The sequence below is a fragment of the Pezoporus occidentalis genome, unplaced genomic scaffold, assembly GCF_034315485.1.
Source record: "Pezoporus occidentalis ecotype Australia unplaced genomic scaffold, CSIRO_AGI_Poc_V1 ctg226, whole genome shotgun sequence".
NCBI classification, from domain to species: domain Eukaryota; kingdom Metazoa; phylum Chordata; class Aves; order Psittaciformes; family Psittacidae; genus Pezoporus; species Pezoporus occidentalis.
In genome coordinates, this window is record NW_026914138.1 from 775,947 (window position 1) to 781,946 (window position 6,000).

Here is a 6,000-nt window from a genome sequence, read left to right on the forward strand (position 1 = left end):
TGCTCACACTGCTGAGACCTTCACGGTGCCTGGCCTGGGTGCAGTGGGGGAAGCTCAGGGCCATTGTCTCATCCATCTGCTATGGCTCTTAAAGTCAGGGGTCTGCATGAAGCCTTGCTTCTCTCTCGTGAGCCAGCAGTAAAAGGAGCAGATGCTCTGAAGTGCTCATTGATCTCTCACTGTTAAATGTCACAGAAGGTTTAAGCAGCATCCCTCTTCCTACAGACCCTCTCAGGTGGTCTGGTCTGAGCTTTATGTGACTGTCAATAGATCTATAGTGTCACCATAGCCACCTCTTAGCTGAGGTGGATACAGTGTCAGAACATTCACAGAAGAACCTGCAGCCCCAGCAGTCTGAAAGACCTACTGAGGGTTATTTAAACAGCCCGTGATTGTACACTGGGTATTTGTAGCTGACCAAAGCAGCTCCATATGTAATTAATCAGGAATTTCCTTCTGTTTCCTCTGTAGCATCAGCTGTAGCATCTGCTCATGGTTTGCAGGGGGTATTTATTTAATTTTGAAATCATACACTGATTTATTCAAAAATAATTGCCACACATTAGAATGGTTGAAAAGCCAAAGATAACACACTGGGATTAGAAGAAAACAAAATGCAGCACTTGAAAAATGTTGCTTATCTTACCTGAATGTTAAAGCATCACCAAGCCTCAGAAGCAGCCTATTTCTGTCCTGTCTGTGATTTTCTTCTAGAAACACAAACTATACTCAGCAGTCTGGGCCAAGAAATGAACAATGAGAGAATAATCATCTGGTTAAGACCATGAAGGAAGAGATACCTTAGCTGTAAGAGTGAAATGATTTGGGTTGGAAGGTGGCCAGCAGGTATGGACCACTGCCAGAGGCCAGCTAGAGAGCCTGATGGATCAGTCATCTGATTCAGTGTGGCAAACTTCACCACAGGCTTCCCACGCTGAGGAAATCTATACCATCAGCAGCCATCCTACTCACTTTGTGCTTGACTCCTAGTTACCTAATGGGAATTTTTGCAAAGCAAAGTGAGGGAAAAAAACATCTGATTTTTTGTGTTCCACACAAACAGAAAAAGATGAGCACAATGCAGTCAGAAATTGTCTCAGTGTTGGGATCACTTCCAGAGAAATGAATGGGTGATTTTCAGTGGCAAATACTGACAGGTTTCCTTTCAGTCTGACTTTATCCACAGAAAATTAAGATCAGCCTGAAAATGAGAGTATGGGGAAGGTGGGTGTCTCAAGTTCATTATTATAAGTAGGTAGTTTTTCCCAATTAGAACACCAATGAATGAATTAATCCAATAACAAAGGTTTCACGAGGAGCTACTGTAGATACCTAGCTTAGAAAAAAGCAAGTGCTCTATAATGTCTGTAAATCTTGGAGCTGGCTTCCTTTCTGTGGTGCTGCAGCTCCTGGAAATAGCTAACCTATGGTCTGGATGAAGGAAATGTGGAAATATCAAATCCAGAATAGCTCAGAAAACGAACAAGAATCAAGACTTGAGGCAAGTATGTGTTTATCTTGAAGCAAAGAGTAATGTCTGATCAGTCTCTTAGATTTATTTGGGTAATTTTCAGCCAATTTTGATGTAAAACACCTACTGGGTTGTTTTTTGCGTACACTTGTGATAATGCACTGTCCTCCTGGGGAAGTGGAAATGAAATACATGGGCCTCATCAAATCCAGCTTCGGTGAGAAATACCGTGTTTGTGACTAGCTGTCCAGTAAAATCCAGCTGATGGTACTAACACAATAGGTTTTTAGTATGCAAGTGGAGTCAAAGAACAGGAACTAATGCTTGACCCAGCTTCATTTAACATGGGATATCTGGAGTTAATTTACAATTTGACCATAATAATCTGACACAATTGGGAACCTGACATTATTATAAAAATGAGCTTTGCTTAAACTGCCTTTGTTCTGCATTATACAGATTTGCCTTTTTATTTCAAAGTGCTTATCCCTCTTCCCAGGTAAATGCAATTTGTATTTTCTCTTGACCTTTATAAAACAGTGAATGCTGTTATATTTTTCCTCTATTAGTCCTCTTTATCGTTCTGCCTGTGAACTGTTGTTCAGAGAAGCTTTGGCTGCCCCATCCCTGGCGGTGCTGAAGGCCAGGTTGGACAGAGTCTTGGGGGACATGGTCTAGGTTTAGGTGTCCCTGCCCATGGCTGGGGGTTGGAACTGGATGATCTTAAGGTCCTTTCCAACCTTAACAATTCTGTGATTCTATGAAGGTCCTAGTAGGTAGCTCCACTCCTGGTTTGTGACATTTCTACAAATAATAATTGTCATTAAAAAGGTTTCATCTGAGCATTTCCAAGTCCTTTGCACAAATGAGTGAAGGAGCTGACTCCAGCCTTGGAGAAGTCTTATCACCCTGATGAAGAACAAGTAAATTATTGTGTCTGGACCAGAGAAGAGGAAATCATGGGACACTCTGTCCTTGAAACAGTGACATAAGCAGATCAAAATGTTGGAATCAGCAAGTTTTGAGAAACATGGGAATGGATAACAGCCAGAGAACAACAGGGCATGTGCAAGGACGGAGTTCATCCAGCAGACACAGTGAGGAAGGCTATTGAAGATCACCAGAGGACTCCCACGACCACCTCAGGGACTGTGTGCACATGCATCTCAAACATTTACATATAATAATGAGTTCTGAGAACATTCTGAATGTGCCCATCATTTCTTGGAAAAGCAATGCGCATGTATGTTTTATCCTAATAAACCACTCATAACGAAACCACCAGGCACACACGTAAGATGGAGCCATCCCCAGTGTTGCAGGAAAGGATGCCTGCTTTCTGAAACTCCAGACTGAGTCTTGGCAAGTTCTTTGTCTGAATTTCCTGGTAACAAAATGAGCTAAATAAGTTACATTATGATAATTTTGCCACGTTCATTTCATGAACAGAGGCAGTGAATCTCAGAGTAACAGTCCCCTCAAGGTTGTACTTCAAGTCACAGGGAGGAAGAAAAATAGAAGCACAAACCTCATTTTGTATTCTGTCTCCTCTCAATACACTTACAGTTTTTCTCTTTTAATTTGCCTTAGAAAGCTACTCAAGTGAGATTGCACAAGTAATTCTTCGGAACAGCCTGTGCCTGCTTATCGGTCTTACACACTGAGATTTCCCTCAGGTTGCTCTTTGCTTTCCAATAAGTATTTTTATTTATTGCTGTGTTAGTAGTAACCTTACTACAGGCTCTCACCGATGCTTTTTCTACAGCCTAAAGCCAAAAAATCTCTGGAGAGCCTTAACCACTGATACCTTCCTTCTCTAGTGGAGAGGAAAATACCAGAGGTTGAGGTTCTCATAGAAACCTTTGAGGTTATAAGTACAATTTTCATAGATCCATCTTGCAGTTGGATTTCACCTCTTAGAAAGGTCAAGATCAAGGTCTGCTTAAGCTAAGATTTACTTATACAGGACAGTTGAACTGTGTAGGGTGCCTCTGAGCTGGCAGCTGAGGCCAGTCTCCAGGGGAAACATTCCTTTAGGAAGTTACAGTCTCAGCTTACTTGGCATGCCCACAAAACAAGGAATATGGGACACACTGCACACAACACACGAACCAAAGGATCAGCAGCTTCCTTTTCAGAAGGTGCCAGGCTCATACTGCTGCACAGCATCAGCTGCATAGGGTAAGGTTAAAGTGAACACAACCCCTTTTGTCCTGTTCTCTGCGCACAGTTACGGCTGGGAACAAGGCAGCAGGAACTCTACTCTTTGGCTTATTTCTCAATGCAGATCATAAAGGATTAATTAACATTGTGTAAAGCTGAAAGTGTGCCCAAGGTAAACATCAAGATGCATGGAATTGCATTGAGATGCACTTTGAGTGTTATTTTCTGTGGCTTGGGCAGGGAGAATCTTCATTCTGCACTTGGAATTGAATATACAAACAAGGAGAACTAAAGCATAAGAACATTTTGTTTCTGTTATTTTTGAACAGGCTCAGAATTGACTCAGCAAAGCTGCACACTCTTTCAGGCTGGCGAAAAGACCACAGGCACATGAGCACACATACACTACCTCTTAAAGCAATGTCTGCTTTTCTATTATCCTGGCTCATTTTGCCAGCTTTTAGAATGAATCTTTTCCCTTCTACACACCTACACGTAGAGCTTGTCTTGCAGCTTGAGTGCTTGAGCACAAAGGTGCCTTTTAAATGTCATTGGTGGTCTAAATTGGATATTGGAGTGGAAGGGGTGATGTGGCAGGCCTTTATATTGTGGGAATAATTAGATTTATTGCAGATGCATGGAAGAGAAAGCTGCAACATGCTTCCAAACCCTGTTACTCCCAGGCATTAGAAACAGAGCTGAGATCATCTGAGTCATTGGACTTGTGTGTCTCACCTTAGATCAATGCTCATACCCCTTCCCTCTCCCCAGTTTCATCTCCACTAAATCTCTCTTGTGGCAACACTTCAATCCTTACTTAAAGGAATCTATTTGATGGCTTGCATTAGTGTCTCTCTGGAATAGCTGGAATGCTTTATGACCATACGCAGGCTGGATGTAAGTGGGGTGCAATAATTACACCTATTATTAGTGGCTGTGCAGCCATTCAATCAAACTTGATTCTGCTCTGATACCTACACAAAGCAAGCCCACTACATGTGAACTGTGTTTCTGCAGGTCTGGTCATTTCCTTTTGCTCTGTGCAGAATCTTTATCAAATAGAATACAACACTAGATTTTTTAGACCCCTTGGGCTTTTAATATTCAGGGTTTATTTCTGTAATTTCATAGCTGGACAAGCTAAAGTTTCATCTGAGCCTGCTGTAGTGCAATCTGTTCTTTCAATATGCACAAAGTAGAGCTAATTGTGAACCATTAATACAGACAAAAAGCCCCTGATGAGCAAGGGGCTGATTCTGATGCTGTCCTCGCCACGTGCAAATGAAATGACCTCCGTCAGATTTGTCTAGGCCTGCACATTGTGTGCTAGAAGCAGAACCCAGCCATCAGAATCCAGGATTTATAATCCTGATGAGTTGTTCTCTTCCTCAGTGTACTGTGTGCGAGTGCTAGCAGCTTTTCTGCACAAAATAACTAGGTTTGCCCTTTGCTTTTCTAATTCCAAAATAGCCTCTGGCACCAGTTCACCTTCTGGAAGAATAGCTTACAGAAACTTTTTGAAGTCGATAGAAACATAGATAGATTTTCAAATTACAGCACAATGAAAGGCAAAGTAAGTGATGCAGGGGCTCCTCCAGGGCAGGACACGGCTATTTTGGCAAAGTTGCATGGGTACCTGTGCTGCGTGGTCAGACAGATACACCTCCTGGCTTGCCACGAGGGATTAGGGCCTTTTTATACCATAGGATCCAAGCTGGCTTCTTTTATCTGCCTTGGACACTGTGGGTAATAGAGATTTGCTGAACAGATGTTAAGGATTCTGTGGAGACCTGTAGGATTTGCAGTGGTCCAAGTCAAAATGCATTCCTTGCTTTTGGTAGACAAAGCAGTTAGTTAATGGCTTATTTGAATGTGGTTCATACGAGGCAGTTCTGCTGCTACCTGCAGTGCAACCGTGGGCTCTGTGTGTGGCTGAGGTGTGTTGGCAGAGCTAGGCTGTTTCTCAGGCTACAGAGCCTGAATTTCATTATATTGTCAGAGCCCTGAGGGGCTCAGGGATGGAAAAGCAGGGACTGCTGAAGGGTAATTGAAAGACTTATCTCCTTAAGGCTGGCACTGTGTACATCGCTGAACAGGAAGATGAGGCTGGTCAAATTAAGCCAGCAGAGCTGCCTATTGCACACACTCCATCTAAATACCTTTAAACCACAATAACAAACCAAACCCCAAACCCACTCCTCTTTTCCATGACTTGTCACTAAGAACCATCCCCTTCAAAACCAGCAGTGTACTAATGACCATTCCTGACTGCAACTGAGAGACACTGTTACTTGCTGCAGGAAAAACCCATAATATGCTTGAAAGTAAAGATTTATGTGGTGATAATTGACTCAGCCATTACAGCA